At 50.0% G+C, this 23,440-nt stretch overlaps 1 protein-coding gene across 1 annotated transcript in view; it reads right to left on the bottom strand.

The window, feature by feature from the left end:
• Positions 1-16,819: 16,819 nt before the first annotated feature.
• Positions 16,820-23,440, bottom strand: part of NCS1 (neuronal calcium sensor 1) — a 65,208-nt gene continuing 58,587 nt past the window's right edge. Inside the window, exon 8 of the mRNA XM_054501906.2 lies at positions 16,820-20,464. The gene's annotated coding sequence lies outside the window, so the exon portion shown is untranslated. The remainder of the gene's footprint in view (positions 20,465-23,440) is intronic.

Here is a 23,440-nt window from a genome sequence, read left to right as displayed (position 1 = left end):
ATGACAACTGACTTACAGTTAAACGAAACGAAGTCCCTGTGAACAAAAACATCTTTGGCAGAGCAGAGGCTGACATCGGTCAGCCAGCAAACATTAACTGAACATCTTGCTTAGTCGTGGTCCCGGCCTAAGCACTTGCACCATATGGAAAATAATCTGGCATCCAGCAAACGTTCAGTAATTGCTGGGTACAAAAAGCTATGATTAGCATTGGTGCTAACAGTTCGTTTCCATTTACAGGTCAGGCACAAGGGGATGGAAAGGGTGGGTTCAGGATTTGGGATGGGTTTTGGCTCCTTTTTTTCTAAACATCTCTAAGGCCCCACCCCAAGTGGTTCCTCCTAGCTCTGTGAACTTCAAGAAGGGAAAGATATATTTTGTGTTGTTTTTTGTTATGAGACAGAGTTTCAGTATTGTCACCCAGGCTAGAGTTCAGTGGTGCAATCTCAGCTCACTGCAACCTCCGCCTCCCAGGTTCTCCTGCCTCAGCCTCCCAGTAGCTGGGATTACATGCGCCCACCATCACGCCCAGCTAATTTTTGTATTTTTAGTAGAGACAGGGTTTCGCCATGTTGGTCAGGCTGGGTCTTGAACTCCTGACCTCAGGTGATCCACCCGCCTCAGCCTCCCAAAGTGCTGGGATTACAGCTGTGAGCCACCACATCCGGCCATATTTTTTGATGTAACCAGAAAACTGTGCTCACTGAGGGAGTTGGTGATCTGCTCTTGGAGAAAGCAATCCACTTTAAATACAGTGCTTTAATAATTAAAGAGTTCCCTGAATTCCAGCTTGTAACATTCTTGCCAAATCTCCCCTCCTGGCTTGGGGAGCTCAAATCTGTACCTTCTGGGCCTGGAATGAGAGAAAGACTAATCTCCAACCCCCTTACCCCCACCCAAAGCTTCTGCAGGATATTCCTCAAATCAACACATTGAGCATGATGGCTTGGCCTCCGTCTGACCTTCAGGCCTCACTCAGTGAGGCATAATAGCCAAAAGAAACACAAGTGAGACTCAAAGCCATCAGAGTTAAGTAGTTCCCTACCGAAGACTCTTGGAGTCTTAGCAAAGGCAGAATCACACCTCAAAAGCACCCGCTCAACCTCCCAAAAACCCCCTGTCAACACATCTCCCCGCAATGCCTGTCATCCTTACAGCTGCTCCTCTAAATTACCTGCTTCTCTTGCTTCAGCTCTCCTCTCCCTTCCAAATCTGTGATTTTCCCAGCCAGGCGCGGTGGCTCATACCTATAATCCTAGCACTTTGGGAGGCTGAGGTGGGAGGATCACGTGAGGCCAGGAGTTTAAAACCACCCTGAACAACATAGTGAGACCCTGTTTCTACAAAAAAATTTAAAAATCAGCTAGGCATAGTGGTGTGCACCTGTGGTCCCAGCTACTTGGGAGGCTGAGGTGGGAGGATTGCTTAAGTCCAGGAGTTCAAGATTATGGTGAGCCGTGATCACACCATTGCATTCCAGCCTGGGTGACAGAGCAAGATCCTGTCTCTAAATAAATAAATAAATAAAATATAATTGTCTCCTTCTAATGGTAATGAGCTGTTTTTAAAATGCAAATAAATTTAGCCCCTTTAGACCCCCTCCCTAACTTCTCCACCCATTACCTCCTTCAGCCCACAAAGCTTCAAAGAAAACAAAATGTTCATTAGGAGATCAGGAGGAAAAGGCAATGATTACCCAGACTGCACCCAGCCCTCATCAAAAAACAAAGCAGGCTGGACGCAGTGGCTCACGCCTGTAATCCCAACACTTTGGAGGACAAGGCCGGTGGATCGCCTGAGGTCAGGGGTTCGAGACCAGCCTGGCCAACATAGTGAAACCCCGTCTCTACTAAAAATACAAAAATTAGCTGGGTGTGGTGGGGTGCACCGGTACTCCCAGCTACTCGGGAGGCTGAGGCAGGAGAATCACTTGAACCCGGGAGACGGAGGTTGCAGTGAACCAAGATCGCACCACTGCACTCTACCCTGAGTGACAGAGTGAGACTCCACCTCGAAAATAAAACAAACAAAAAACAACAACAGAAAAACAAAGTATACGTGTGTTTGGATATACATAGGTGATGCCTGAAACTCAAGCATTGGAGCAAGAGGACTGGCAAGATTCAAACCAATGTGTGTCTCTCTCCCAAGATGGTGCAGTTAATGACCTCAGTGTTGCCATGAAGACCCGGCACCATGCTCTGACTCAGACTACTGGGTGACCAAGTCATCTTGTCCTTCAGAGTAGCATTTTGTCCTCTACTTGACCAATTTCTGCATATGGTGGCTCAACTTCTCTCAGTAGATTGATAAAACTAGTAGATAGAAAATCAGCAAGGATACAGAATGACCATACCATCAACCACCTGTATCTCATTGACATTTACAGAATACTCCACCCAACAATATCAGAATACACATTCTTTTTTATTGCAACTGAAACAGTCACCAAGATAGAACAAATCCTGGGTCATAACAAACCTTAAGAAATTCAGAAGAATTAAGATATATAAAGTATGTTCTTTGACTATCATGGAATTAGACCAGAAATCAATAAGGAAAATAAAATACAATATCAAAATATTCACGATGCAGGTAAGGCAGGGTTTGGGGAAAATTTATAGCATTAAAAGTTCGCATTAGAAAAGAGGAAGCCTCAAATCAATCTGACCTTCCACTTTAATAAACGAAAGAAACACAAAATATAAACCTGAAGGAAGGAAATAAAGAGCTGAAATCAATAATGTAGAAATTAGAAAAAAATTGATGAAACCAAAAGCTAGTTCTTTGAAAAGATCATTAAAATTGATAAACTTCCAGAAAGACTGACAGAGAAAAAGAGAAAAATTATTAATACCAGGAATGAAAGAAGGCATAAGACTACAGGCCCCACAGACATTAAAAGGACAATAAGGGAATAGTCTGAACAACTGTGAACATACACCCAACAGGTTAGACGAAATGGATAAATTCCTCCAAAACTATGAAGTACCAAAACTCTCCCAAGATGAAATAGATCATCTGAATTATCCTATAACTACTAAAGAAATTGGAGTTGTGGCCAGGCACAATGGCTCACACCTGTAATCTTAGCACTTTGGGAGGCCAAGGTGGTCAGATTGTCTGAGGTCAGGAATTCGAGACCAGCCTTGGCAACATGGTGAAACCCTGTCTCTACAAACAATACAAAAAAATTAACTGGGTGCAGTGGCATGCACCTGTAGTCCCAGCTACTTGGGAGGCTGAAGTGGAAGGATCACCTGAGCCCAGGGAGATCGAGACTGCAGTGAGCCATGATGGTGCCACTATACTCCAGCCTGAGCAACAGAGTGAGACCTGTCTCAAAAAAGAAAGAAGGAGAAGGGGAAGGGAAGAGGAAGGGAGGGAGGGAAGAAGGGAGGAAGGAGAGATAAAAGAAATTGAATTTGTAAAACTTTTTAAAAAGGAAGGTTTCATGCCAAGATGGATTATTGGTGAATTATACCAAATGTTTAAAGGAAAAAAAATCAATTCTACTCAATAAAGGAGAAGGGAACACTTTCTAACTCATTTTGACACCAAAACTAAAGACCTATAATAAGCAAAAACTACAAACCAGTATTTCAGATGAATATAGATGCAAAAATCCTCAACAAAATCTTAGCAAATCAAAATCAAATTCAGAAACACATAAAAAGAATACTACCCAAGACTAACTAGGGCTTTTCCCAGGAATGAAAAACTAGCTCAATTTTCAAAAACAATCGATGTGTAATTCACCATATGAACAGCCTGAAGAAGAAAACCATACAATCATACCAATTGATTCAGAGAAAGCATTTGACAAAATTCAATATCCGTTCATGAAAAAACTCTCAGCAAATAAGAAAGGAATGGAATTTTCTTAATTTGATAAATGGCATCCACAAAAAAAAAAAAAAAAAAAAAAAACCCCCACAAAACTACAGCTAACATCATACCTGCTGGTGAGAGAACACTTTCCCACTAAAATTGGGAACAAGACAAGGATGTCTACACTCCCCACTCCTATTTAACATTATACAGGACGTTCTAGTCAGCTCAGTAAGGCAAGAAAAACAAAAGGCATATAGATTGAAAAGGAAGAAGTAAAACTGTTCATGTTTTCAGGTGAATGATTATCAGAATAGAAAATTCCAATGAATTTACCCCTCAAAAATCTCACAGCTAATAAGTGAGTTTAGCAAGTGGCAGGATCAAGGTCAACATGCAAAAATTAATCTTATTTGTATACACTAGTAAGGAACCATTGGAAATCAAAATTTTTAAATAATATAATTATTAATTATATTAATAATATAATTAATAATTTATTATAAATATAATTTATAATTTACAATCGCTCCCCAAAATAAAATATTAGGTATAAATCTAACAAACTGTATATAGGATTCATGTGCTGAAAACTAATATAAATGCTGATGGAAGCGAGCAAAGAAACCTAAAGAAATGGAAATACATACTCGTGTATGGATTGGAAAGCTAAACACAGTAATTGATCTGTAGACCTAATACAATTCCAATGAAAATTGCAGCAGGTTTTTTTGAAGGTATAAACAAGCTGATTCTGAAATTTATACTGAAATGGCAAAAGAACTAAAATACCCAAGACAATTTTGAAAAATGAAAACAAAGTGGGAGGAATTTCACTACTGAATTATAAGACTTACTGTACAGCAGCAGTTATTAAGACAGTGTGATATTGGCAAAGGGATACATAGATCAGTGGAACAGAATTGGAAGTCCAGAAATAGACCACACAATTATGGCCAATTGAATTTTTTTTTTTTTTTTTAGATGGAGTCTCACTCTGTTGCCAGGCTGGAGTGCAGTGGCGCGATCTCGGCTCACTGCAACCTCTGCCTCCTGGGTTCAAGCGATTCTCCTGCCTTAGCCTCCCAAGTAGCTGGGATTATGGACGTGTGCCACCATGCCCAGCTAATGTTTTGTATTTTTTAGTAGAGACGGGGTTTCACCGTGTTGGCCAGGCTGGTCTCTAACTCCTGACCACCCGCCTCCGCCTCCCAAAGTGTGGGATTACAGGCATGAGCCACCACTCCCGGCCTGGCCAATTGATTTTTGATAAAGGTGCAAAGGCAATTCTGTGGAAACAGGAAAATCTTTCCCACATATGGCCTTAGAACAACTGGACGTCCGTATGCAAAAGAAAAAACAAATAATAATAAACAAAAAAATGAACCTTGACCTAAACCGCACACCTTATACAAAAATTAATTCAAAGTAAGTCATAGGTCTAAATAGAGAAAACATAAAACTCTCAAACTTTTTTTGTTTTGAGACGGAGTCTCGCTCTGTTGCCCAGGCTGGAGTGCAGTGGCGCGATCTCGGCTCACTGCAAGCTCTGCCTCCGGGTTCACTCCATTCTGCTACCTCAGCCTCCCGAGTAGCTGGGACTACAGACGCCTGCCACCACGCCCGGCTAATTTTTTGTATTTTTAGGAGAGACGGGGTTTCACCGTGTTAGCCAGGATGGTCTCGATCTCCTGAACTCGTGATCCGCCCGCCTCAGTCTCCCAAAGTGCTGGGATTATAGGCATTAGCCACCGCGCCTGGCCAAAACTTTCAAACTTTTAGAAGAAACACAGGAGAACAACTATTCAGCACCTGAGGATAGGCAAAGAGTTCTTACACATGACACCAAAAGCACAGTCTATGACAGGAAAACTTGAGAAGTTGACTTTATCAAAATTCATAATGTGGCCGGGCATGGTGATTCACATCTGTAATCCCAACACTTTGGGAGGCCGAGGCAGGTGGATCACCTGAGGTCAGGAGTTTGAGACCAACCTGACCAATATGGTGAAACCCTGTCTCTACTAAAAGTACACATTTAGCCGGGCATGGTGGCATGCACCTGTAATCTCAGCTACTCGGGAGGCTGAGGCAAGAGAATCACTTGAACGTGGGAGGTGGAGTTTGCAGTGAGCCAAGATCGTGCCATGGCACTCCAGCCTGGGCAACAAGAGCAAAACTCTGTCTTAAAAAAAAAAAAAAAGAGAGAGAAAAAAGAGATTTATTTCTCACAGTTCTGGAGACTGAGAAGTTCAATATCAAGGTGCCATCATCTTGTAAGGGCCTTCATGGTGTGTCATCCCATGGCAGAAGGCGGAAGGGCAAGTGAGCGTGAGAAAGAAAGAACCCGTTCCTCAAAGCCCGCCTTTTTAAAATTTTTTTGAGACAGGGTCTCACTCTGTCACCCAGGCTGGAGTGCAGTGGTTCGATCTCAGCTCACTGCAACCTCTGCCTCCCAGGTTCAAGTGATTATCCCACCTCAGCCTCCTGAGTAGCTGAGATTACAGGCGTGTGCCACCACACCTGGCTAATTTTTGTAGTTTTTGGTAGAGACGGGGTTTCACCATGTTGGCCAGGTTGGTCTCTAACTCCTGACTTCAAGTGATGTGTCTGCCTCAGCCTCCCAGAGTGCTGGGATTACAGGTGTGAGCCACCGTACCCAACCAAGGCATTAACCCACTCATGAGGGCAGAACTGTCATGGCCTAATCACTTCCTAAAGCACCAGCTCATAATACTGTTACAGTGGCAATTACATTTCAAACAGGTGTTTTGGAAGGAACATTCATGGAAGAAACACCCAAGCTTCATTGGAATAAAAAGGCTTTTTCTTCCGTGTTTTTTGGTATGGATTTGTTAAACATTTCAAGCTCATTCCATTGGATATAATTTAATCTTGTTCTTCATAGTTGAAGAGCACTCACTCATAGCATTAAGGTGCAAAGTATATTATTTTTTATAATTATCAACTTAATACACACATACACAAAGGATTAGGGAACAGGCCAGGTGTGATGGCATATGACTGTAGTCTCAGCTACTTGGGAGGCTGACATGGGAGGATCACCTAAAACCAGGAGTTCGAGACTGCAGTGAGCTATGATCACACCACTGTACTCCAGCCTGGATAAGAGAGTAAGGCCCTGTTTCAAAAAAAAAGTAAAGAAAAAAAAGAGAGATTAGGGAAAAGAAGCTGCTCAGAGTCACCAGCTGGTGCTTCCACTGGGTCTCAGCCTGGTCTTGTTGACTCAGAGGCCAGGACATGGTGCTGGTGACGTGCTACCCCTATGGACAGCAGGGACTGGGGCTCTGGGAGTGGCTATGTGTCCTCCAAGCTGGTGCTCCCTGGAGAGGCTGCTCCTACTTGTAAGGAAACAGAGGAACACATTGCAAAACCTTTCATTTCACTTGATGGGAAACATCATTTTATCATCCTTCTCTGTCACCTGCATCTTTCTAACCTCTCAGTTTTCCTCTGGCACTGAGCAAAAGCTTAGCCCACTTTGTGCTGGGGATTGAGCTAGGGAATTTCCAAGTAGTGATTCTAGTGACAGTGATTGCATCACTGTGTAAACTCATCACAGGCCCTGGGGCTCCAGTTTTCCTGTTTATCTGGCTATATGGGTCCTCGTGGCTCCAGAAAAAGCAGGGGCAAGGGCCAGACCAATTATTATTATTTTTTTTTTTTTTTGAGATGAAGTCTCGCTCTGTCACTCAGGCTGGAGTACGGTGGTGCAATCTCAGCTCACTGCAACCTCCGCCTCCCAGGTTTAAGGGATTTCTGGCTAAATTTTGGATTTTTAGCAGAGACAGGATTTCACCATATTGGCCAGGCTGGTCTCGAACTCCTGACCTCAAGTGATCCATGAGCCTCGGCCTCCCAAGGGAGGAATTACAGGCGTGCGCCACTGCGCCCGGGCCAGGTTCCCCAGAGATAGCTCCCTGGGCGGTTGTGGGTGGCACAACCTGGGGGTTGGTGGGGCAGAGGCCATGTTGGCAGTGGGGAGCCTCCCTCTGCTATCGACTAGTTCATGACAGGCTCCTGGTTCAAGGTATTTTCCTCTCCGAAATTTTGGACTTGGACCCAGATCTTGAGGGCAGCCTCACCAATGGCCCAAGTGGCAAGAAATAAAAGCTGATAGCCAAATCGATGGACCAAAATGAAGGGGCAACAACTTTGGGGTGGAGAGAATTGGATAATATCAGTGACATTCACTGTTTTCACGTAGGAAAGGCCCTCAGACAGATCATCTGAGCATCACACAGATGCTCCCCAGCAGCCCTATGAGAAACGTGCTTCTATTATCCCCACTTTAAAGAGGAGGAAACTGAGGCTCAGAGAAGTTCAGATTCAGTCTGTCTCCAAACCCAACTGCTGGTAGGGATGCAGCCAGCACTGGAACCCAGAGAAGGAACCTTAGCTGCCAGTCATGCTGGATGAGATGAGAAACTTTGGGAGAAGAGGGACCTTCGTCCCAAATTTAACTTACAGCCAGACGGGTATGGCAACCACAGTAGCTTCAAGACATTTGAAAACCAGCCAAGAGCACCAAAGAGAGCTGGCTTTCTCCAGCCCCACCTGCCCGTCATATCCCAGGCCTCCCTAGGTCCCCCACTGGCCAATCAGAGTCCCTCTTATGGGGGAAACCCTTTCTCCAGCCCTGTCACAAGACTGGTTAGGAGGGTGAGGATGGGGCCAAGGCCTCGGGGGTCTCAGGGCTCACGGGAGTGGCCGGCTTGTGACCTTCCTTTACTTCTGGGAGAGCCCCTGGCAGGGAGAGGCCAGAAGTCAGCCAAGGATACCTGCTGCCCTGCAGCCACTGGGGCTGGGTGGTTCCGAAGAGCCACGGATCTGACTTGTGCTTGCGCCAGGAAGGTGGCTTCTCCTCACACGAGTGCTCAGCCCTGTGGCCTCGTGGAAAATTTCAGATTCTGGGAAGTGCTGGTTCTAGGTGACCCAAGGGAGAGGACATCAGGCCAAAGGTGATGCGTCATGGTGGTGGTCATAGTTTGGGGTCCAGTTGGCCTCAAATCCCCTCTGCCTTTTTTTTTTTTTTTGAGACAGAGTCTCGCTCTGTCGCCCAGGCTGGAGTGCAGTGGCGAGATCTCAGCTCACTGCAACCTCCACCTCCCAGGTTCAAGCAATTCCCTGCCTCAGCCTCCTGAGTAGCTGGGATTACAGGCACCTGCCACCACGACTGGCTAATTTTTGTATTTTTAGTAGAGACGGGGTTTCACCATCTTGGCCAGGCTGGTCTCAAACTCTTGACCTCAGGATCCACCCACCTCGGCCTCCCAAAGTGCTGGGATTACAGGCGTGAGCCACCATGCCTGGCCCCCTCTCTGCCATTTATCAGCTGTGTGACCCCAGGCAAGTCAGTGAGCCTCTCTGAGGCTGTTTCCTCATCTGGAACTGGGGACAACTGTAGCTACCTCATAGGGCATAAGAGGAACAGCACACAGGAGCGGTGGTGGTGGAGCCACGGGCCAGAAGGGGCTGAGAGCCGGCCGGGAGCATAGCAGTGACCACAATGGTGGCATCAGCAGCATGCAAAAGCCATGGGTCCGCGTACCATCTGCCAGGTAACGCGGTGCACAGGGAGTCCCACGGGTAAACCCACCTGCAGCTCTGGGTGTGCCCGGGCTGAGAGGGGTGCCTGAGACCCTGCCTACCCATACTTGCCATTTCCATTCCTCTGCCCTGGGGACCCCTCCCTGGGGCACACCCCGTCCTGCGCCCAGACTCAGCACCACCAACCTTTGCCCACAGTGCTTACCTGAGTGGCCACCCCCCGGGAATGGGGCCCTGGGGCACTCTTGGGATCCAGTGCCCCCAGTGCTTGGCAGGCTGTGGGAGGGACCTCCTTCGTGGGCCCAGACCCCTGCCCCTGCCTCAGTCTCCCTGCCTCCCCCAACCCACCTCCGAGCTGCTTCTCCCTCCAGACACGGGGCCCCCACGGACGGATCTCAGTGGGGCTTGCGCCTTCCCCTGCAGACCTCGCCTCCCCACGCGACAGGCATCTGGGAGGGACCAGGGCAATAAGCCGCTGCCGGATCTGAACTTAACAGAAGCAGTCTCCCCCAACTCCCTGTGTCTAACCAAAGACAATGTCGTCGGAGCCTGGAAGCCCCTCACGAACTGTCGGACTGGAGGAGCCCCTTCACCCTGGGCCTCAGCGACCTCGTCTATAAAATGTGGGATGATAATACCAGTACCGGCCTCAAGGGGCGCTGCTGCAAGGATTAAATGCGATAATGCGGTGAACCCAGCACAGAGCAAGCACTCCGCTTCCGTTGCTATGATCGGGCTCGTTCCTGTTATCACTTTGCTAACCATTAAAATGGGCGGAGTTACAGAGAGCAGCAGTTCCGCGGGGCTTTCCAAGAAGCTCAGAAACGCGGGCCTCGGTGCTGTGTGCTCAGAGCGCCCAGGCCTGTGCCAGTCGGCATCAATTCTTAAAAGGTGACCTCGTGCCTCTTCTTTCTGTGCGGATTCATCCACTGGAAAAATCTACTGTCTCATTGCCATGGAGGCACCTGCCGTTAACTCCTTTGCATTCCTCTCTTCCCCTGTGTGTCGATTTCCTTCCTTGCACCTTTGCACCTACTGTACACTGCCTGGAATGCCCTTGCCTCTCCTCCTTGCCCATCTAGATCCTGCCATCCTTTAAGGGCAGCTCAAGTTTCCCCTTGTCCAGGGAGGCCCCTGGGGACTGAGGTAGGAAGAATAGCCCAATCCCCGCCCCATAGTGCATCACTGGCCTGACACCGCCCATGTGTGGCTGGTGTCCATAACCTTCCTGTGTGTGCTGCTGCTGTTGCTTTTTTTTGTTTTTTTGGTTTTTTTTTAAGACAGAGTCTAGCTCTCTGTCACCCAGGCTGGAGTGCAGTGGCACTATCACGGCTCACTGCAGCCTCGACCTCACTATGCTCAAGCAATTCTCTCATCTCAGCCTCCTGAGTAGCTGGGACTGCAGGTGAGTGCCACCACGCCTGGCTAATTTTTGTGTACTTTGTAGAGATGAGGTTTTGCCATGTTGCCCAGGCTGGTCTCGAACTACTGACCTCAAGTGATCCACCCGCCTTGGCCTCCCAAAGTGCAGGAATTGCAGGCATGAGCCACCACGCCCGGCCTTCCTTCTTGAACCAGGCTACGCATTCATCGAAGGCTGTGGCAGAAGCCTGGCACTGCCTGGCTTCTACCACATATACACTCCAGGCTCTCATTCGTCCCTGTGAAATGGGTGAAGGACTCTGGTTAGCTTTAGGCTTCTGCCTAGAAATCACTTAAGCAGCATCCAGCTTGTATTAGTTGATCTGATGGATGAGCATGGGGGTAGAACCCGAATCTCAGGGTTCCCTCTGATTCCCTTCCCGTGACTGGGAGCTCCCTTTGTTTTCTTTTTTTTTCTTTTTTTTTTTTTTTTTGAGATGGAGTCTCGTTCTGTCACCCAGGCTGGAGTGCAGTGGTGTGATCTCGGCCCACTGCAACCTCCACCTCCTGGGTTCAAGCGGTTCTCCTGCCTCAGCCTCCCGACTACCTGGGATTACAGGCACACGCCACCATGCCCAGCTAATTTTTGTATTTTTGGTAGAGACGGGGTTTCACCATGTTGGCCAGGCTGGTCTCGAACTCCTGGCTTCAAGTGATCCGCCCTTCTCAGCCTCCCAAAGTGCTGGGATTACAGGCATGAGCCACCGCGTCTGGCCTGGGAGCTCTCTTTCTCCCTCCTTCCAGGCCAACACTTGCACCTTCACCTGCGGGTCCCAGCTCGGGCCCCTGGCATTGCACAGATCTGCCCCTTCTAAGGCAGGAAGCCTCTTGATGCCCAACATATGAATTGGGTTTTCAGAACTCTCAAAGAATAAAGTGGGCCCTCCACAATATGACAAAGACTTCCCCTCACCTCTGGGGGCAACCAACAGTCCAGTGACTAAAACGGGACCTACTCTCAGTCACCTGACAATGATACCAAAGGGACTCTTCCCACCCTTCTCCCTGACTCTCTGAAAAAAGCTTGTTTTACTCTTTATCATATTTTTTTACCCCCAAGATCTGCTCATGTGGATGGCTTATTTCAGGTTTCTGGGAGGAAGGGAGCAATTTCTGAAGAAGGAAATTGTAGAGACAAGAAAAGGTCTGGTCCCCAAGTCTTGAAACCCTTGGCAGAATCCTTCCTGAGCTCAACCCTAGGCCAGCCTGCCCAGTCCCCTTCCTGTGGTTACCCAGTGAAAACCCAACTGGCCCGGTCCTCAGGGGCTGCCCTGGGCTCCCCAATAACCTAGAGCCTCTAGGTCCCTAGTCCTTCTGCAAAAGAAAGTCTTTCCCACAGCAGTCCCTCTGGCTGGGACCCTCAGTCGCCTGAGCCCTTGGAGGAGGAGGGCATAGTGGGACAGGAAGAGGGAAAAGGCAGAAGACAGGTTGGAAGGGCATGAGCAAGCAGCAGTTACACCAGCACATGGCACTGTACAGTTGTTTATTAAGTCACTTTGGCAAACATTGAGAGTTTAGATGCAAACATTTGCAGGTGGCATCAGGTCATTGAAAGCGACCCAGCAGATCACTGGGTACATTAGGGCGAATATAAATTGGGCTGTTGACACAGAGACCTAGGATGGCTTAGTCAAGATAAACGTGTGTCTCTCTTCCTCCTAAGAGCCCCATTGTAAATGGTCCAAAGCTGGTGTGGCAGCACCATGGGGTCAAAGACCCAGTTCTAGGAAGGCTCGTTTCAGAGTCCTCCATCCAGTCAGCAGGAAGAGGGAAGAGAGGGAAAGTTATGCTCATCGTTCTCATCCTATTGGATAGAACTGGGTCACATGGCCACACTCAGCCACAAGGGAGGCTGGGAAATGTAGTCCTTTGTTCCACATGGCCACGTGCCCAGCTAAAAAGAGATAAGGGGAACAAGTAGAAAGCTTTTCCATACCTATACAAGCTCATTTTGCCTAAGCTCAGAGGGTCTTCCCAGCCCCTTTCCATGCCCACTGTCCTGAACCAGTTCCTCCGGACCAATGAACCTGGAGGGTCATTTCTGCCTCTGTACTCCTTGGGCAGGAGGACGGCAGGGAGGAGGGGGCCACTGTAGGGCAGGGATCCACATTGCATTCCCACTCCCAGCCCGACTCCCTACTCTTCTCCTTGTCATCTCCTCTCTATGCCTGGGGATGCCCTGAGCTGGGCTTTGGGGAGTACGATTTAGGGAGATACTTTCTAACATGCAGATGTGAGTTTGGGGCTTGGCAGGGTCAGTGGGGACAGGGTGGAAGGCCCGAGGTGGGGAGAAATGGGACCTCTAGGATGGTCCCTCTAGGAGGACTCACCGGTGCTATCACACCCAGGGAATAGCAGCCAGTCTGAGCCATCCTGATAAAGCAGGTGGCTAGGTCTGTGCCTCTACTGAGCTTCAGCCCACAGTAAGCCATCCAGCGCAGGCTGGACCAGGGGGTGAGTCAGCACAGGCTTTAGCCTGACCCAGAGCAGAGCAAGGGACCATGACCCATCATGTGCCCTCAGCAACACCATTTCTGAACCGTGGTCCCTGTAGGCACCACGCCCAAGGCTGCTGGAAAAGACCTGAGCTTCCTCCACCAACAGCTCACCCCCATTCAAGCTCACCCTTTGCTGGAAACATTGCCCCAGCTACCCTCACAACGGCCTTCTGAACCAGAGCTTGGTATTTCCAAAGAAAGGCACCCGTGCACAGATTTACTTTCAGTGCTTTGGTGGAAACAGCACATTGTGTGGATATGTAAATTACCTTCGATCTCTGCCTCAGGGACAGTCCCCAAGTGTGTGAAACAGTCTAGTCAGGAATCAGCCCTCCAGAAGGTGTCACATTAGCATTTTAAATATGTACTTTTATTAAAATCTACACCACAGATTTTATCCACACAAAGGATGTTAGAAGTCCCTTTTCATAGAAGTGTAATGTGGTGAAGATACATGCTTGGCTAGAAAGATTCTCGGAGCTCAGCACTGTGCACCACAAGGGAAGAGCAGCAGCCTGGTGCTTCAGGACTGTGCTCAGGGGCAGGGCCCCTGGGGTCCTGAGGCCCCCACCCCCTGGATGGACAGGTACAGGTGCCTGCCTGTCTTTGTATCTACTTGCCAGTGAATATCTGGACTTCTGGCAGAATTTGATCTAATGCCTGCCCTTCATTGCAACATTCCACCTCTGGCGAGGTTGTGGGGCAGGGGCTGTCGAGCCATCGCCTGCCTCTCATTGAGGGTCCATGGCGTTTTTGTTTGTTTTGAGACTTAGTCTCGCTTTGTTGCCAGGCTGGAGTGCAGTGGCACGATCTCGGCTCACTGCAAGCTCCGCCTCCCGGGTCCACTCCATTCTCCTGCCTCAGCCTCCCGAGTAGCTGGGACTACAGGCACCTGCCACCACGCCCGGCTAATTTTTTGTATTTTTAGTAGAGACGGGCTTTCACCATGTTAGCCAGGATGGTCTCAATCTCCTGACCTCATGATCCGCCCATCTCGGCCTCCCAAAGTGCTGGGATTACAGGCGTGAGCCACTGCGCCCGGCCGAAGGTCCACGTTTTTACCAGAAGACCCTGTCTGTTAGAACACATGCCCAGAGTCAAGTGGTAGAGCCTGGCTGGGAACCAGGTCAGATTCCACAACCTGTGGCCCCAACCACCGTCCCACACTGCCTTTCCATGCTGCCTTTGGAACCCTCTTGAGGGTCTGGGGAGTTCTGGCATCTTCATTCTAGGACACGCCAGAGCAAGGCACAATGCTGGATGCCCAGCGTGGCCACAGAGGGTGACATTGCCGCATCCACTTCTCAATGGTTGCTTCAACCCCAAAGCGGAAGTCATGTTGGGCCTCCAGCTTTGCCTGGAAGGTGGTGGTGATCTGATGATTCCTTTCACTCTGAAACGTGTCTGAAATGTGGCCTGTGTTTGCAGGCGGTGGTTCATTCTAACATGGGCTGCTTGATCTTATCAATCTACATGCTTCATGCGTCTTTCAAGAGCTTTTGGCCAAGAGCAATGAATTCTAACTGGCAGTTACGCTCCTGAGTCCACGCTGGCTTTTGTTGCTCTCTGAATTCGTGTTCCTTTAACAAGCTATGAAAGTGAAAGCCACCACCTCCTCTGATGCTCCTCTCCCCAACATGGCAGGGCCCATGCATACTGAGCAAACACGGGGTTACTTGACCAGAGGGGGAAGAGGAGGGCTCTCCTCGATCCCAGGTTCCAGGCCAAGGGTGACTCGGGGGAGGGCAGCCACACAGACTGCCACCTCTCAGGGTGCCTGCTGGGAGCTTGCACAAGAGCTACTCATCTCCCCACCTTCCCTCCCGACGCAACCCTCCATGTGGTCAGCAACCAATCTCTAGGCCCCCCACGCCTGGCCCATCACAGGTGCAAAAGTCAGATGAGGTGAATGAATGATTAGCCTGAATCCCTGAGCCAATGGAGGTAGGGACCCAACCGGACACGCTGCAGTGCACACACCTCCCAGGGGTCCTCAAAGTGTGATTCCCAGACCTGCAGCAGCAGCGCAGCCCAGGAACTTGTTAGGAACTCAGATTCCCAGGCCCCTGCCCAGACCCTCCTAATCAGAAACTCCGGGGCTGGGCTGGCAAGCTGGGTTTGAAGCAGCCTCCAATCCAGGTGATTCTGAGACACTTGACTTTGAGAGCCACTGATCTAGGCCAATGGTTTTCAGACATTTTTAAAGCAGCAGCCGCCCTCTCCAGATGAAAGGCAGGTCAGGGGATGTCGTGGGTGAGGCAATGGGCGGGGCCTCACACCGCTCAACTCTCGGCCTCGCAGAAACACTCCTGCAGATTTTTCTGGTTTAAAAGTATACTCAAGGTTCTCACTTTGCACATTCTTTCTCTCTCTCTCTTTTTTTTTTTTTTTTTTTTTTTTTTTTTTTTGAGATAGAGTCTCGCTCTTGTCACCCAGGCTGGAATGCGATGGTGTGGTCTCAGCTCACTCCAACCTCCGCCTCCTGGGTTCAAGTGATTCTTCTGCCTCAGGCTCCCAAGTAGGTGGGATTACAGGTGCCTGCCACCACACCCAGCTAATTTTTGTATTTTAGTAGAGACGGGGTTTCACCATGTTGGCCAGGCTGGTCTCGAACTCCAGACCTCAGGTGATCCACCCAACTCAGCCTCCCAAAGTGCTGGGATTATAGGCATGAGCCACCGCACCCGGCCTACACATTCTTTCTCTTCAGGAAACTGGGAAGACAACACCCAAAGCCAGAGAAAGGGTGTCACAAGGGGAAGAAACCTAAAACGAAATGCAGAAGAATGGAAACAGACAAAGCAACAGGCCCACACAGGGACGCGAGGACAAGTCCAGGAAGCGTGTTTAATTGGCATGACATGGACGACATACAGCAGGAGCTCGGGGAGGCTGGGGCATGCTATACGGCCCCTGTCCACCCCTGGGCCTCGCCCTGACCCTGGCCCCAGAGACACACACTGGCAGGTTCAGACAGGACGGCACCCCAAAAAGAGACTCAAAAGGGGCTGGGGAGGCAAGCAGGAAAGGAAATAACCACAACCAGAAGACACTGCCTTTTGTTTGTTTGTTTTTGCAAGCATTATACCAATCTCTCTCCCAAGTGGCAGGTTCCGGGTGGGAGGCAGCAGCAGTCCAAACCACTACCCTTGGGCACCGGCCTCTGCTTCTTCGAGAGGCTTTGATGATGACACTCACATTTGGGTCTCACCAAGCCCCTGGGAGGCAGGCCCAGCAGAGACTCTTGCTCCCATCCAAGGGATGGGGAAATTGAGACCCAATGAGCAGAATTGACTTGCGCGAAGTCCTGGAGGAAGCCAGCCACCAAGTCAGGCTGGGAGTGAAGTAGGCCTCCCTGGGGCCAGGGGCCACTGCAGAAACAGGGACAACAGGGAATGTGTGGGCTGGGGAAGGCGACTCGGGGCTACCCCATCCTGGAGAAGGGCAGAGCCTAAGCCTGGATGCTAAGATGCCAAGACAGAAGATGGGACCAGCTGTTTATTCAACAAAAGCCTTTTATTCATTCAAAAATTAACCATTGGGTTTATTCCGCAGATATTTAAAAAAAAAAAGAGGGGGGCAAGGCTTCCCATCACAGTGCCCTTAAGTTAATTCACTTGCTATCCAGGGATGGCCTAGCAGAGGGGTGTCTGGGAAACGCTGCCAGAAATATGGTGGCCCAGGGCCTCTGAAGACTCACAGCCCCCTCCTCGCCTGCCCGCTCCAGCCTCCCTCCGGACCACCCGTCCGGTGGGGTTGCAGCCCCCAGGTGCGTTGGCGGCTTACCACCACCAGGGGGCGCGCCGCGCTTCCTTGGCTCCCTTAAAATTAAATGCTGAAACCGCGCTGGGAACAGGGTGACTTTCCGCCTGGCGGATGGGCAATGGAGGCTTTTTCCAGAGACAGGCTGCCTCTCCAGGAAGGGATCCCAGGCATCCCGACCTCCCCACCAACCCCCTCCAAAAAGAGACAAAGTTCCTGAAACCCCAGGTGCACTTGTCTAGGAAACGGGCTGTCAAACTGAAAAGCATTTCAGGGGAAGACATGTCAGTACAGAGGATGACACGTACACTTGCCTTGATGTTATTTTAAATGTGGCCTGCTTAGATCATGGAAAATCGGAACATTCTCCTAAGTCACCATCAACACAAGGTGAGGAGCAGACGCTACGAGGAAGAGGACAGGCCGTGGCCGACTGGCCGCCTGGGGCTGGTGCCTGCCCTGGCCCCAGTGTGAGGCTCTGCAGAGGGACTATGGGCGTGCCCTCTGCATCAGAGCATCTGAAGGGAGCCGCATTGGGTGGCAAACGCCGCTGTGGAGAGGCGCACGGGCTGCTCAGGAGGCACCTGGCTCAGGATTCTGCGGCATCACTGCAGCCAGAGGCCTGGGGAGAGGAGGGGGCAGAGATCGCTCCCTGCCAGGCAAACTCTAGTGAAAATGGCCAGTGTCCAGCACCCCGCCAGGGCCGGGAAGGGCAGCCCTTCCGGCAGCTCTGGGCTGTCTCGGGGTGTGGGCCCACGGGCATGCTGGGCTGCGGTCCGCAAGGATACCGTCTGCTAAGGCCAGAAGCCACACCTGTGGCTTCAAACCAAAAGGCCAAAGGGCAGGACGATGGAGGAAGGCCGGACACACCAAAGGGGTCCACATGCTTAAGCCCAGACACCCTCAGCCACAGGTCAGGTTGTACAACAGTGTCAGTCCCATTGGACCAAAGAGGCAAATCGAGCCTCAGGCAGAGGCCAAAGAAAAGTAATTTGACCTGGGAAAGACCTCCCTCATCCTCTCAGCCCCAAGTCACCATGTTCGTCCCCTGCCTCAGACCCCAGGTCAGAGCCTGGCTGAGAAACTTCAGCCATTGGTGCTGAGTCCCAGGTAGCCCGGGCCAGCAGCTGAGCAGGGAGCCGACTGGCAGGGGCCTCAAAGAATCCGCCCTTCAAAGTGGCCTGTGAAGGTGGAACCACTGACCCCATCCCTGCAGGATGTTGGTGGGGGAGGGGGGTTACAGTGGGACCAGCGTGCAGTCCTAGGTGGCTGCCAATGAATGCTTCAGCGGGGATGCTGGGGTTGGCTGAATGCTCCAGCCAAGGGGAACAGCCAGGCAGCCCCACACGGCAACGTCACTCCAGCGGAGGCCTTCCTTGGGCTGGAGGCCTGCTTGCTGAGGGTGGGAACCGAGGACCAAAGTGTCCCCTCTAAAACATGGGATGATGGGCTGTTGACTCTGCAAAGCAGCAGCAAGAATTCTAGACCTAGGCCTGGCCCTGACAGTCTGGGAAGCGGCTTCTCACCTCAAGCCTTCCCTGGGCAAGGACTCCTTCTGGGTCCCAAAGGGAGCTCAACGGTCTGGGGGGGGACCAGGAAATGCTGCGGGAAGGGACAAGGTGTGCCACATGACACATTCATCTGCTGGAACTGACCCCACACACCAGCAGCCACGCAATAGGGGCTGTGCTGTGACTCATTAGACAGTCCCTTGGGCTGCTGGGGCCAAGCAAACTTAACCACAGAATCACCAGCCGCAGGAAACTGAACCCCAGGCCTAGAATTACATGATGTCAGCATGGAAAAGGGCCTACAAGACCAACCCGCCCGGGCCTTCTCGCTCTGCAGATGCGGCAACTGAGACCCAGAGAGGGCAGGAGGCTGCCCACAATCAAAGAGCAAGGGCCGGACCTCGGGCTCCTACCTCTGGTCCAGGGTGGTCTCACATTCCTGGTGATGGTCCTGGGGCCACGCCTGCCTCAGTGGCAGGCACAGCTGGAAGCCTCCGTGAAGACGTGTGGGCCACAGCCCCAGGTGTAGGGACTACCTTGACGGGATTGCCTGGAACTCTTCTCTCCTTCCCTCCCTCCCAGCCTTTGAGCCAAGAGAGGGCCAGGGAGGGACACCATGCGGTTTACTGGAAAAAGCAGATAGGAAGGCAGGAAGGCAGAGCGGGAGAGAGCCATGAACTATCTTGAAATCCCCTCCCCAGCCCAAGGAGGCGGAGGTCCCCTTGATTTCTGCTAACTTACTTCGAAGACCACCTCTCCTGACTCTGCCTGGGTACCCAATGCCCCTTCTTCTGGCTCCCAGCCTTAGGCGCTCTGTTTTCCATGCTGCGGCAAACACCAAAGCAAGAGTTGGGAAACCTAAAGATGTCCCCTGTTCATCCTCGGAAAAAATGTTACGGACCCAGAGGAGAACAAGGATGCGGGGACAGAGGCAGCAAGGAAAAGGGGTTTGGCAGGAGGCATTCGGGCTGGAGGGAACAGTGTATTAGCCATTTAGGAATTTCCACCTCTCCCCTCTCCAAAAATCAAGCACAGTATCTGAAAAAAAAAAAAAAAAAAAATTTTTTTGGCTTCTTGGCCGCTGCAGGCCACCATCCTCCCAAGTCAGCGTGGGCAGGTGGATCAGGGCGTGCACATGTAAACGGTGGGCCCGCAGCCCTGGGAGCTGAGGGCACACCAGGCAGCAGCAACAGTTAACAACCAATAAATTAAAGATATCAATTATATATGTATATAAAAAAAAACCCTCACTTTCCCCACAAAAAGCACAATACTGTTATCACAAAAAAAAATCATCATCCTCATAATTAAATCATCCTAGCCACGCAGGTGGTTTTGCTGCTAAAAGATGGGACGACAAATAACGTTGACCAGGCAGAACCCCTAGACACCCTCGGCCCACCCACAGCCTCTCCGGCTGCCGAAGGACGAGGGACGAGGGCAAGGCAGAGTTCTCTGAGGTCCCCAGGCCTTCGCCCCATCTGTCAGTCTGTGTCTTCTAGGACAGAAGGTAGTTGTTTTTTTTCTTTTAAAACGTCTGTTCAAAATAAAAAACAAAAGCACACGCGCAAGAGAGCAGGAGGAACGGAGGCTGCCTGCGAGGCAGCCAAGTCCTTGGTTTTGCAGAGGGCTGTAGCCTTTTCCGTTTCGTGTTGTTGTTTTCCGGACAAGCAGAGGTTGCTGGCAATTGGAGCCGGTGGCTTCAGGCAGGGGATGGGTGCAGGACAGGAGAGAGGAGAGCCGGGGCCTCCCGGGTCAAGGGCAGCCGGCTGTGTGTGGATGCGGAAGAAGGCTGGGTGGACGCACGGGGTTGGTGTCAGGGCTGAGGTGGCCTCATGGCGCAGAAGGAGGTGAGTGGTTCCCAGGCATCTGGAAGACACAAGGAGGCAAGATGGGTTAAGATCCAGCCACAGGGGATAGGGGTTAAGGTGTGGCCACAGAGGATAGACACAGAGAGCTGGCAGGAAGGTCGATAGAAGTCAAGGTGGCATTCTATGTCAGAAGTTCTAAAAATGTGCATAACCTCTGAGGCACCCTTCGGGTTCTTTTTTTTTTTTTTTGAGTTGGAGTCTTGCTCTGTCACCTGGGCTGCAGTGCAGTGGCACAATCTCGGCTCACTGCAACCTCCACCTCTTGGGTTCAAGCGATTCTCCTGCCTCAGCCTCCCAAGTAGCTGGGATTACAGGCGCCCGCCACCACGCCTGACTAATTTTTTTTGTATTTTTTAGTAGAGACAGGGTTTCACCATCTTGGCCAGGCTGGTCTCGAACTCCTGACCTCATGATAGACCCGCCTCGGTCTCCCAAAGTGCTGGGATTATAGGCGTGAGCCACCGTGCCCAGCCTATATTTATCCTTAATAAATAAATGTTTACCACTGCATCATCTGTAATAGCAGAAAACAGAAAACAAAAATGGAAGCAGAGAAAACAATCTAAGTGTCCAGTATCAGGGGAGTGGTGGGATATATTAGGACACACCCACAGGATAAAACAGTCTACAAACCGTTAAAAACAACACATTGAACAGTCAATAAACACATGAAAAGATGCCCAACATCCCTAGTCATTAGGGAAACACATATCAAAGCCACGGAGACGGCCAGGAGCGGTGGGTCAAACCTGTAAATCTAGCACTTTGGGAGGCCGAGGCAGGAGGATCACTTGAGGCCAGGAGTTCAAGACCAGCTTGGCCAACACAGTGAAACCCGGTCTCTACCAAAAATACAAAAATCAGCCGGGCGTGGTGGCACACACCTATAATTCCAGCTGCTTGGGAGGCTCAGGCAGGAGAATGACTTGAACCTGGGAGACAGAGGTTGCAGTGAGCCGAGATTGCATCACTGCACTCCAGCCTGGGAGACAGAGTGGGACCCTGTCTCAAAAAACAAAAACAACAACAACAACAACAACAAACCACAGTGATGCAACCACTTCACACCCACTAGGATGGCTACCTTTTTTTTTTTTTCATGGAAAATAACAAGCATTGGCAAGGATGTGGGAAACTGGAACCTCTGTCCATTGCTGGTGGGAATGCAAAATGCTGTCACTAGTTTGGAGATCAGTTTGGTGGTTCCTCAAAAAGTTAAACATAGAGTTAACCATATGACCCAGCAACTCCACTCCTAGGTATACACCCAAAGAACCAGAAATCGGTACTCAGGCCAGGTGAGGTGGCTCACGTCTGTAATCCCAACCCTTTGGGAAGCCAAGGTAGGCAGATCACCTGAGTTCAAGAGTTCGAGACTAGCCGGGCCAACATGGTGAAACCCCGTCTCTACTAAAAATACAAAAATTAGCTGGGTGTGGTGGTGCATGCCTGTAATCCCAGCTACTCAGGAGACTGAGGCAGGAGAATCGCTTGAATCCGGGAGGCAGAGGTTGCAGTGAGCCAAGATCACACCATTGCACTCCAGCCTGGGCAAAAAGAGTGAGACTCTACCTCAAAAAAATAAATACATAAAAAATAAACAGAATTAAAAAGTTTTTTTTTTTTTTGAGATAAAATCTCACTTTATCACCCAGGCTGGAGTGCAGTGGTGCAGTCTCAGCTTACTGCAGCCTCAACCTCCCTGGTTCAAGCAATCCTCCTGCCTCAGCACCCCCAAGTAAGTGGGACTACAGGCACCCGCCACCACACCCAGCTAATTTTTGTATTTTTGGTAGAGACAGGGTTTCACCATGTTGCCCAGGCTGGTCTTGAACTCTTTGGCTCAAGTGATCCACACACCTCGACCTCCCAAAGTGCTGGGATTACAGGCGTCAGCCACTGCACATGGCCTAATAAATTTAAGAGACCTATCAACCAATTACAATGGGTAGATTTTATTCTGATTCTGATTTCAGTAAACAAAGTTAAAAAAAAAAAAAACACGGTAAGATAACAGGAAACTAGAATAGCAACTAGAGATCAGAGGATATTAAGGAATTATTGATTGTTTTTGCTTTATGAATTTTTTAAAGAATCTTTATCTTTCAGAAATACATTTTGAAATGGATTAAGTATGATGATGTCTTGAATTTGCTTCAAAATCACAAGAGTGGGGGTGGGAGGGGGAGGGCACAGATGGTACAAGATTGGCAGGGAACTGGGGATTCGGAAGCTGAGTGATGAGTACAAAACATTACACTTTTTTTTTTTTTTTTTTTAAAGAGACAGAGTCTTACACTGTCACCTAGGCAGGAGTGTAGTGGTACAATCCTAGTTCACTGTAGCCTTTAACTCCTGGGCTCAAGGGATCCTCCTGCCTCAGCTTCCTGAGTAGCTGGGACTACAGGCATGTGCCACCACACCTGGCTAACTTTTGTATTTTTTGTAGAGACAGAGTCTCTCTATGTTGCCTAGGCTGGACTCGAACTTCTGGCCTAAAGCAGTCCTCCCACTTCGGCCTCCCAAAGCACTGGGATGATAGGTGTGAGTGACCACATGCACCCAGCCAGCATTACACTATTCTCTCTACCACTGTGTATGAATGTTTCCATAATAGATAATTTGTTTTGTTTTGTTTTTCAGATGGAGTCTCACTCTGTTACCCAGGCTGGAGTGCAGTGGAGTGATTTTGGCTCACTGCAACCTCCACCTCCCAGGTTCAAGCGATTCTCCTGCCTCAGCCTCCCAAATAGCTGGGATTACAGGTGCCCACCACCACACCTGGCTGATTTTTGTATTTTTTGTAGAGATGGGGTTTCACCACGTTGCCCAGGCTGGTCTTGAACTCCTAACCTCAAGTGATCCACTTGCCTCAGCCTCCCAAAGTGCTGGGGTTACAGGCATGAGACACCATGCCTGGCCCATAATAGATAATTTTTTAATCCCTTCCCCAAATTCCCAACAACCTGAGTGC

Source organism: Pongo pygmaeus, chromosome 13, assembly GCF_028885625.2.
Source record: "Pongo pygmaeus isolate AG05252 chromosome 13, NHGRI_mPonPyg2-v2.0_pri, whole genome shotgun sequence".
In the NCBI taxonomy this organism is placed as follows: Eukaryota; Metazoa; Chordata; class Mammalia; order Primates; family Hominidae; genus Pongo; species Pongo pygmaeus.
The sequence above is the reverse complement of the archived record's forward strand: the minus strand, read 5'-3'. Positions and strand labels throughout refer to the sequence as shown.